This window comes from Carassius auratus, unplaced genomic scaffold, assembly GCF_003368295.1.
Source record: "Carassius auratus strain Wakin unplaced genomic scaffold, ASM336829v1 scaf_tig00030642, whole genome shotgun sequence".
NCBI classification, from domain to species: domain Eukaryota; kingdom Metazoa; phylum Chordata; class Actinopteri; order Cypriniformes; family Cyprinidae; genus Carassius; species Carassius auratus.
Window position 1 is genome coordinate 1 of NW_020525869.1, and position 11,591 is coordinate 11,591.

At 37.2% G+C, this 11,591-nt stretch overlaps 1 pseudogene; it reads left to right on the forward strand.

The window, feature by feature from the left end:
- Positions 1-1,311: 1,311 nt before the first annotated feature.
- LOC113080276 (solute carrier family 13 member 5-like) lies at positions 1,312-6,298 on the forward strand (annotated as a pseudogene).
- Positions 6,299-11,591: the final 5,293 nt, after the last annotated feature.

The window sequence follows — 11,591 nt, forward strand, 5'->3', positions numbered from 1 at the left end:
TTGTCATTGTGTATGTTCAGGCGTGGGAACACATAAGTCTAAATTCCTGACTCAGAGTCAATGTGTTGTGGTCATGACCCTCATGTGCATATTTGAGACCGTGCTCATATTAACTACTCCCATTGACATTAAGATCAAAAATCACTTCTTGAAAAAAATTCCTTATTGCCAGGATTATACTCTCAAAAATAGTTAGGTTTTTTGCAGCGATACCATAGAAGAATCACTTTTGGTTCCCCAAAGGACCTTTCAGTGAATTCTGATTAGTGTAAAGAAAATTGTAAGATCTAAAAAATATATTCCTGTATGAAGAGACTTCTGTCCAATGGAAAGGTTCTGGGAATGTTAAAGGTTGTTCCTGAAACAACTGATGCCAATAAAGAACCTTTATTTTTAATAGTGTTAACCAAATATCATGTTTAACATATTAAACAGGGATCTAAAACTACAATGGGGTCAAGGCGACAAAATAATAAACATAAATCAAAGAGCACTTCACTAAAATCAGTAAATTTGCAGTCGCAACTTCAGTAAATTTGTGATACTGATTTTGAAAAACTACTTTATACAGATAATCAAAAACAGATGTCCTTCCATTCATTGAATTACAAAATACACTTTAAATACATTTCGAATCATGCTGAATAACATGAGCACCACTGTTGTTAAAATACTAGGACACCCTGTAATTTATTTTATTAATTTAAAAAAAGGTAATAACTTCAATAAAATACAGTATTTGGAAGAAAATGTTTTTACTTTTTGTCATGCTAATGCATTCCCCAATATGATCATGATGATCATGCTTATTATAGCTAAGCTCTAAGTATGAGCCAGATTGACAATTAATTTGTAACATTTCATCTTTTCCTTTTCCATTTCCCAAGCAAAAGATCATCATCCAATACGAAAACATTCTGAGAAAATAAATAAATAATAATATGCATCACAAAATTGTTGCAAATAAGGACGAGGCGGAAATCTAAGCAGTTTAGATTTACACAAACTCAAAACTGGAAACAGGAACTGAACAGAACAACCAGGTTAAACACACTGAGAACTGACAACGAACAGAAGAAAACACTGGGGATAAATACACTGAAACTAACCAATAACCAAAGGAACAGCAGGTGCAAACACTAACAAAACCATGAGAAAATAGAGAAAATAAATGGATCTGGAAACAGTGAAAACTCAAAGTCCAACTAAAGCATACGCAAAACACAGATACCCATAACAAAATGTCCCAAATATGTCTAGAATCATACTAGCATGTGGTTTTAAAAAGAGCACGTTTCCATCTTCCAGGAGGCCAGCTGTGCCTATGTGATCATACTGATGGCAGTTTACTGGTGTACTGAGGCTCTTCCTTTAGCTGTCACTTCACTGCTACCTGCTGTCCTCTTCCCATGCTTGGCATCATGCAGTCCAAAATGGTAAGTTGGTTTCAGTGTTTCCAGTTAAGAAAGGCATAAAATTCATTAGAGATGAAAAAAGCACACATCAAAGAAGCTAAGGCTCCATTTTGTTTCTCTAGGTGTGTATGCAATACCTGAAGGACACTAACATGCTGTTTGTGGGTGGACTAATGGTCGCTGTGGCAGTTGAGCACTGGAACCTGCACAAACGCATTGCCCTTCGAGTGCTTTCTCATTGTTGGGGTGCGCCCAGCACTGTAAGTTAAACCCTGTTTATGGGTACCATCATTTGATATGTTGTTAAATCCTATCTTTGCTTTTTGTGTTCACATTCTGATTGCTTCCTTTGTATTAATGCAGCCTGATGCTGGGCTTCATGGGGGTGACAGCTTTCCTCTCCATGTGGATCAGTAACACGGCTACTACGGCCATGATGGTCCCCATAGTGCAGGCTGTGCTGGAACAGCTGAACAAACAGGAGACAGAGTCGTCACAGACGACCTGTGGTGAGGAACGGCCCCAGGCCCCTGAGGCGGAATACAAACAGACAGCAAAGACAGAGACTCAGAAGGTAAGGCAAAGAATTGTTATGAGGTCCATGCAATAAGAGGTATTTTAGAAGTACATATACTACTGTTCAAGTTTGGGGTCAGTGAGAATAAAAAAAAAACTAAAGAAATAAATTAAAGCTCACAATAACTCACAATAGTGATTACTGATTATAGTTAATTCTGAAACAACAACAAAAATTGCATATGGTATCCACTAAAATCAGCACATTTTCAACATTAAAGGAACTGTTTCTGAGCACCAAATCAGCAAAAAAAAACTTCTAGGTGACTTATTTTAAAAACATCCAATAACTTACTGACCTCAAACCTTTGAACTCTAGGTTATGAGAGTAATGTATCATGTTTTTTAAACTATTATCCCCCAGGGGCTTTTTTCTCACCTTCTCATGAACTCCAAATATTTGAACAGTACAGTTTTCATATCAAGACGCAAGTTTATTTTTTGGATCAAGTATCATAATTCTTTATGTGCATTCCCTATTTCTTAGTGGTGCTACGCATGCTGGATGTCTCACCAGAGGCCAAACAAAAGGAATCAGCCGAGAAGCGGTTCATGGCTAAAGGAATGACTCTGTGTGTGTGTTATGCGGCCAGTGTTGGGGGAACGGCCACACTCACTGGCACTGGACCGAACCTAGTACTGAAGGTCAGATGAACCAGTGAGTACTGAATAAAAACTTCACTTCTACCATTTTGTTTCAAGAAACTGAACCCTTTTATTTATTACCCTCAGATTATTTCCTGATAATGGTGATGTCATCAACTTTGCCTCATGGTTTGGGTTTGCCTTCCCCAACATGATCATCATGCTGACGATAGCTTGGCTGTATCTTCAGTTCATTTTCATAGGATTCAAGTATGATAGATAATTGATTTGTTACATTTCATATTTTCTTTTTCCCACTTCTTTAATGAAGTGCTTCAATCATGTCTCCAGCATTAGGAAGACATGGGGATGTGGAGCGGTAAAGTCAGAGAAGGACATAGCCGCCTATAACGTGATCCGGGAGCAGCATCTTCAGCTGGGACCGATGTGTTTGGCGAACTCAGTGTTCTGGCTCTCTTCAGTTTGCTCATAGCACTGTGGTTTACTCGAGATCCTGGATTTGTAACAGGCTGGGCAACACACACCTTTAACATTGAAGCAGAGTATGATTTACACTACAGGCTTAGATCAATGAATTTATTGCAAAAGTGCAATTTATTAAAGTCACTAAACATGTTAATAAAGTAAATTAGTAAATAAAAATATGTATATTCATATTTAACTAGAGTATGTATGCAGGTATTATTCCAAAAATACTGGAATAATAAGATGACTTTTTTTGGTGTTTAATATTCTGTTCATTTAGATATGTGACAGATGCTACAGTTGCAGTCTTCATTGCCCTGTTGCTCTTCATTCTGCCATCTAAACCACCCCGGCTTTGCTTCTGGTCATCAACTGGCTCTGAAACTGGTGAGAAGAATTTTACACAATGAAACGCTCTACAAAGAAGACTCGGAGAGTTTTGATCTATTGTTCTTGTTTGGATTGACTCGCTGTACTTTGTATATTAATTTACAGATCCTCAACCCTATTCTGTGCCCAGTCCAGCCCTGCTCTCCTGGAAAGTAGCTCAAAAGAAGTTACCCTGGAACATAGTTTTGCTCCTAGGTGGAGGATTTGCATTGGCCAAAGGTAGCGAGGTGAGAACACTCGATGAAAAAGGAATAACTCATTCTCATTCTCAATGTCATAGTTATTGTGTTTCTTTAAACTGCTGTGAAGATAATCATTTAAATTGTGGCTGTGGCTTTTTTTGTGAAAATGGCTTCTGAAGTGTGCAAACAGTTTTCAGGAATCTTTGAGAGAAGATTTATTCAAACATACTTCAATTACAGGATAAATAAAATTACGGTGTGTTTATAATAGTGAATCTATTTAACACTACATTTACAATAATGGCAATATGCTTAGAAATCAGTCACATTAGTGAAATTTAGCAGAGAAAAGGGCTGTACTGTCTGACTATACGGCCATTAACAAAAGCCAGAGAAGCCACAGAAGCTGGAGATGGATGCAAAGATGAGAAAATTCTGTATCAGGCAGATCAAGCTCACTGTTCATGATGCACAAAATATAGGAAGAAAATTCCAAACGCAGAGGGTGAGGGGTTTAAATTAATGTATCTTTGAGGGGAACTGACTTTTCTTTGGAAAATTTTAGATTATATTTTCTTTTTATCTTATCTCTGTATGATGCATATTTAAAAGCGCAGCGCTGCTTTGTTTAAAGTGGTGAAGGAAATGTGGTATAACTGCTTTTTTTATCATCATTTAAATTCTGGTGAATTATGGGGAAGTTGTGGCCTAATGGTTATAGAGTTTGATTCCTAACTCTAAGGTTGTGGGTTCGAGTCTCGGGCCAGCAATACCATGACTGAGGTGCCCTTGAGCAAGGCATGAACCCCCAACTGCTCCCCGGACACCCCAGCATAAAAAATGGCTCTTCACGGTCTGTGTGTGTTCACTGCTGTGTGTGTGCACTTTGGATGGATTAAATGCAGAGCACGAATTCTGAGTATGGGTCACCATACTTGGCTACGTCACTAATTTGCATTTTCATTCAGTCCGTCTGCTGTTTTTGTTTTGTTCCGTTCAGATGTTTTATGTCGCATTTCACAAAATGTTAGACCATTCTGCTTTTGCTATAAATTAAAAAAAAATTATACAATCTAATTTACATCAAAAACTGCTGTTTGTTTGGATCGTGATTAAAATGCATCTGATTAATATAAAGGGACAGTCAGGGAAAAACCATGATAAACTGTCAAAAGAAAAGGGAGATAATAATAATAATAATAAAAACATGACTAATTAGCTAAAACGTATTGATTTTAGCTAATTAGTCATTTTCTTTATTTACTCCATTTGTAAGATGAATCTGACTTCATATTTTTCTTTTGTATCTCAGGAGTCAGGTCTGTCCAGATGGATGGGAAACCAGTTGACTCCTCTGCATAGTATCCCTCCCTGGGCCATTGTCATCATCCTGTGCCTCTTGATTGCCATTTTCACCGAGTGTACCAGCAATGTTGCCACAGCTACCTTATTTCTTCCTGTCCTTGCTTCTATGGTAAGACTGGTATAGAAAACCTGTAAAGGTCTGATATTTACCGAATAATAGATGCTCAGAAGATGAGAAAAAAATCTAGAATTAAATATGATAATCATATCTGTATGCATCATTTTTAGGCAGGTGCTTAAATTCTTGAAATAGCATCAGCTGTGAAGAGTATTGCTCACCAGCTGTGCAAAGCTTCACTGAAACGTCAGCCTCCGTGCAGACATGACTCACAGTTTGTTATAATCTTTAAGAATTACAGCCCAATTACAGACACTTTGTGATGAGCTTAGAAAACATGCAGTTAGATCAGAGACATATGAGTCAGCGCTGTCCACAATTAAATCTTGTTTTCTGCTTTATAAGTACATCAGACATTTCTGTTTCTGTTTCGCAGTCTCAATCGGTTGGAATCAACCCTCTTTACATCATGGTGCCATGCACGCTCAGTGCCTCCTTTGCATTCATGTTACCTGTGGCAACTCCACCAAACGCTATAGTCTTTTCCTACGGATACCTCAAGGTTTCAGACATGGTGAGTTTCAGAATCTGGCAACAATTTTATTCCAGACAGAAAAAAAGGGTTCCCTGGTGTTCCCAGCCCAAGTGGAAATTTCAGCCTATTTCTATATTCAAAGTGTGTTTAAAAACTCATCATAATACAGAAGAACCAGTTTACAAGATCAGCTGCCAGACATCAATCATTTATAAGCAGTTATGTTAGTGACGTAGCATTGTTAAAACAATTATGGCCCCACATATAGACAAACCACAAGTCATTTTACCACATCTAAAAGATTTCCCTTCGCAGCTGCTCCAGTGACCAATAAACTCACTCAATCTTTAACTTTTTTTTTTCTCAGGCAAAAACTGGCATAATGATGAATATCATAGGGATCTTCTGCATCACCTTATCCATCAACACCTGGGGCAGGGCCATGTTCAACCTAGACTCTTTCCCTGCATGGGCCAACCAAACAGTAATATGACAGACACTACAAGGCCAAATGGAAACCAGCAAGCTGCTTAATTTCTTCGCATCATTCTCATAAATGTCGTGGATCAAAGCTGCAGCAGAGAGAAAATGGAATCTGTCATGTCTTGCAGGACTATTTTGCACACTCATAACCTCTTTCAGACCTACAGTAACTAAGCACCAGGATATACTACAGTATGTTCAAATGTTTGGGGCTCTTACGATTTTTTTATGTTTTTGAAATCTCTTATGCTCATCAAAAATGCATTAAAATCTGATTTAAAAAAAATACAGTAAGAATAATATTATGAAATAGTTTTCTAATTAATATTAATAATATTGTGAAATAGTTTTTGCAACAAAATGACCATTTTATATTTTAATATATATTAAAATGTAATTTATTACTGTAATGGCAAAGCTGGATTTTCTAGCAGCCATTACTCCAGTCTTCAGTGTCACACAATCCTTCAGAAATCATTCTAATATGCTGATTTCTTATTATTATCATTGTTGAAAACAGCTGTGCTGCTTAATATGTCTGTTGAAACCATGTTTGTTTGATTCTTTGATGAATAGAAAAGGGTGAATTTTACTTACCCCAAACTTTTGAACACTAGTGTACATGGTCATAACATTTTGCAACCCAACTTTATCAACCAAATATGCATGTCAGATGTTTCAATCATCGAAACAATCAAATGTTTCAAACATTTCATATATTCACAAACATTGCTTTAGATGGCATGATTATCTGATAACAGTAGACTAAACGATGACCCAGAAGAAAAAAACATATTGTGGATGTTCGTTCCAATTATAATTAATCATTTGAAATTCTCTGGGATAAACCTGACTGAGATGTGAAAGCCTCACCAACAACTGCCTTAAATCTCAGGGCATTAAACTAGTAAGACACATCACGGGCAATTTCCTAGATTCAATTCTGCAAATACCTCATGGTTTTGACACATGAAATAGTCCTAGTTCATAACAGGTATGCTGAAACATTTGAACATGTATAAATTATAAATATATAATTTATAGTGTTAAACGCCACAAACTGCATGAATAATGCATTATTACATCACTGGAGAAGTGCAATTTTAAAATGTAAATTTTTCCTTGTATTAATGCAACAACTGATTTTCTTTTGTTTTATATGAGTGTGTTTTGTTTTGGGCCATCAAACTATTGTATTCTCTCTAAACAGAGTTCAAATATGCAACTTTAATACTATGTGTACATCTACGTTTTATAGTTCCAGTCTGTACCTATAGCATCAAAATGACTTTCTTTAGAAATATTTCTAAAATGAAAATAATGCACAATTGGAAAGTGTATGACATTAACGCACAGGCAGGGATGGTCTCTCAGAGTTTAATGCACATTACCAGTGTGGTGTGCGAGTTCACTGATACACTGTATCACATTTTATTTGACTAAATACTACAATGCTTACTGAAACATTATTTTGCAATTTTGGAGAAATTATACAAATAAAAAAAATAATAATGCTGTTTATGAAAAATAAAGCACTTACAGTATAGGGCATGTGATCGGAATATGTCCTGAAACTGCTCTTCTATTATGTTAAAGAGATCAAATTGAATAAAACTGTATAAAACCTCTCCCTGCATTATGTTTATTATTGTGGATGAAATACTGCGTTCCAAGAGTGCTGTATCAAGTCACCTCAGAGGGAAGTCTGTGGGAAGGAAAAAGTGTGGCAAAAAACACTGCACAACGAGAAGAGGTGACCGGACCCTGAGGAAGATTGTGGACTGAGTCTGGAGTAGAAACATCCAGAGCCACTGTGCACAGGCGTGGGCTACAGGTGCCGCATTCCCCAGATCAAGCCACTTTTGAACCAGAAACAGCGGCAGAAGCGCCTGGGCTACAGAGAAGCAGCACTGGACTGTTGCTCAGTGGTCCAAAGTACTTTTTTTGGATGAAAGCAAATTTTGTATGTCATTCGGAAATCAAGGTGCCAGAGTCTGGAGGAAGACTGGGGAGAAGGAAATGCCAAATTCCCTGAAGTCCAGTGTCAAGGACCCACAGTCAGTGATGGTCTGGGGTGCCATGTCAGCTGCTGTTGGTCCACTGTGTTTTCTCAAGGGCAGGGTCAATGCAGCTAGCTATCAGGAGATTTTGGAGCACTTCATGCCTCCCTCTGCTGAAAAGCTTTATAGGGATGAAGATTTCGTTTTTCAGCACGACCTGGCACCTGCTCACAGTGCCAAAACCACTGGTAAATGGTTTACTGACCATGGTATTACTGTGCTCAATTTGCCTGCCAACTCTCCTGACCTGAACCCCATAGAGAATCTGTGGGATATTGTGAAGAGAAAGGTGAGAGACGCAAGACCCAGCACTCTGGATGAGCTGAAGGCCACTATCGAAGCATCCTGGGCCTCCACAACACCTCAGCAGTGCCACAGGCTGATTGCCTCCATGCCACGCCGCATTGAAGCAGTCATTTCTGCAAAAGGATTCCCGACCAAGTATTGAGTGCATAACTGAACATAATTATTTGAAGGTTGACTTTCTTTGTATTAAAAACACTTTTCTTTTATTGGTTGGATGAAATATGCTAATTTTTGAGATAGGAATTTTGGGTTTTCATGAGCTGTATGCCAAAATCATCAGTATTAAAACAATAAAACCTGAAATATTTCAGTTGGTGTGCAATGAATCTAACATATATGAAAGTTTATTTTTTATCATTACATTATGGAAAATAATGAACTTTTATCACAATATGCTAATTTTTTTAGAAGGACCTGTATCATGCTGGTATATGAAGATGAAGAAAAACTGACAGCTGTTGTTTTAAAATAACTTCAACTTTGTACATCAAGTAAACTAAAACTACAACTTTCATTAAGCTCAAGAAGTTTCATTATGTTCAAAGTGATTCCGCCAGTACAAATTAAATGTGAAGCAAAAACTATTTGGGGAAACAACATGGCACAGAAGCAATGACAGTGTACTATAAACACTGAGTCCTATAAAATAGCTCAGCTGACTCTCGCTCATGCGAGCAGAGCCAGAAATGCCCATTGTCACTTAAAAATAAAATTAAAATGCCAGTCTGTATTGTAAAAACAAAGCAAACGGATTTTCCCAAAAGTGCAGTATCAAATCCTTAGTGTTTCAACTTGCCTGGAGCACAATAAAAGCATTTTTCCGCATGATGGATCAGTACAGGAAATAAAACTTTAAGACTGACAATTCAATATATTTTTTTCTTCATAATTTTCCTTCCAGAAAACTTGGGCATACGGTTCCCGCTTGGATATTTTAGAAACTTAATAATAACAATCTAGGAATTTCTAGATTGTTTTTTTATTTCTATTTTTTTGCAATCAAACTATAGTAATCTCTCTATGTTTTTGTCATTTAACAGAGTTTACAGTTGTTAAATATGCAACTTCAATATTCTGTGTACATACAGTAGAGACCACATAAGGGAGTTTTGCTTTGTGACAACCTAAAGAGAACAAATACAGAACATTCTCTATGGTTATTTTTACGGTTTAATTTTATAACCAAAATGTTCTGGGTACCAAAAGTTGTTAGCTGGGCTGAGTCTCCTTTCCTTGAAAAGAAAGTGTGGGAAAGCCCTGGACTCGAGCAGGAACATGATGTACACTTACAATTAATGTCAAAAGAAAGCAGGGGGTTCCGCACAAAAAGGATAGAAAGCGGTGAAATCAGTAAGCTCTTGGGGAAGACTTTAAAAGTCAATGTTGTACTTGTTGTGACTGTGACTCTCAATGAAAATCTTTAAGGTCAAGCTAAATCCTAAGGGGAGACAGCGCTGCACCACTGCAAATCCACCTGATGATTTCATAAACCTGGCAAGGTCAGAAGCACTGGATTAATGATAGTTCACGATCTTGTGGAGACAAAAGACTAGACTTCACAACCATGTATTTACAGTCTCCAGTAAGCGGCCACACAGCAACCCCATAGCGCATAATAATCCTCAATTGCTGAGGTATGACCAGGTTAAAACCTCATTATAATTTCTTACAACTGTTGCAATAACTACAGAGGAATGTTGCAATTTTGGTTAGGTTTAGATCACGTGCATGATGCCAAATGCGCCAAACAAAGAAATCGTTCTTAAAAATACACAGTCACACATAAATTATAATCTCTGTCATGAAACAAAGCGATAAAATTGAATTACAGAAAAAAGGTCCCCAAAAAGGTCTGCCATTCACCACAGAATGCCTGTTTTCTATTTAAGAAATTAAATTGTTATAGGCCTAACAAGTAAGCATCTAACAAGCGGTTGGGTGTGCAGTGACACTGTGATCACTATGATCTTAGAACAGATATAATTACAGTGCCCTTTTCTGCTTTTCGGCAACTTCAACACCCACTCATTATCCATCTGAACCAAAAGCGCATATACCTCAGCCTCCAATTTGACTGTAAACATATGAGAGCCCAAAAATATAGTAAGAGAAAAAATTTTCATTTTTGCTTGGAAGTTATTCTTGTAAAAGACCTTTTGTTGAACTAAGTGAATATGGTTAACTTTTATTCTCCCTTTATGGTTAACTCTTTCGGGATAATAATATGTTGGATAAAAAGATAATTCATTTACATCTAGCCAGTATTAGTGTCACAAAGAAGTATATACTGTGGTAGAGACTGGGTCACAAAGGGAGTTCCCACAAGGGCCAATGTATAGCATCTATAAGATTTTGAAGGAAAAGGTACAAGTATCTATAGCAGGCTGTAATAAAACTAAAATAAGCTCTAAATATTATAAAAAGCTTTTTAATGGCAGGTTCCATTGTAACAACATCCAACATCCAACTTTTTCTTTTTCTTTTTTTCTGAGCAGTAGTGGAAATGCCCAATATCCTTTTTTGTAGTCAATACTTACATGTAGTCAAGGTATGTGCTAAAATAGAAAATACTTAAATCAACCGCAGTGAAATCTTTACCGGAACAAAAATCCAAGTATTCAAACTCTTAGAATTTTAGAACAAACAACGCCACCAGTTGGCGACATTAGGAACTGCAGCAGCAGCAGTGTGTGTGTCCATGAGCAGCAGTGTTTGGCTGAACATAGCAACCGATTAAAAATATCAAATGTCATTTTTGCACCATCATGAGGATAGTGTTCAATAAACCATGGGATTTAATACTTTACTGGATATCGAAAGCTTTGAGGACTTCCCAAAACACAGTCTCTGATCGCTGGCCTGTCAAACTTAGGAATGTCTGAAGGACACATTTGCTTTTTTATTTTGCAAGCTATTATAACAATATATTCATTTAAACTGGGGTGCACACTGAGACACCTACACGATGTGAGCTCTGCCACAAACCCTTGTGTTCTACCCCTTACTTTGTTGTTGTGTGTGATCTGCTGTGTTTCAGTATTTCTGCGCGTGTTGATTTGAGCAGAAGAAGCGGTTCCTATCAAACAAACTTGTTTTTCTACGTTTCACTAAAACCTTACGATAGAGATTAATCTGGGTGATAAACAAATA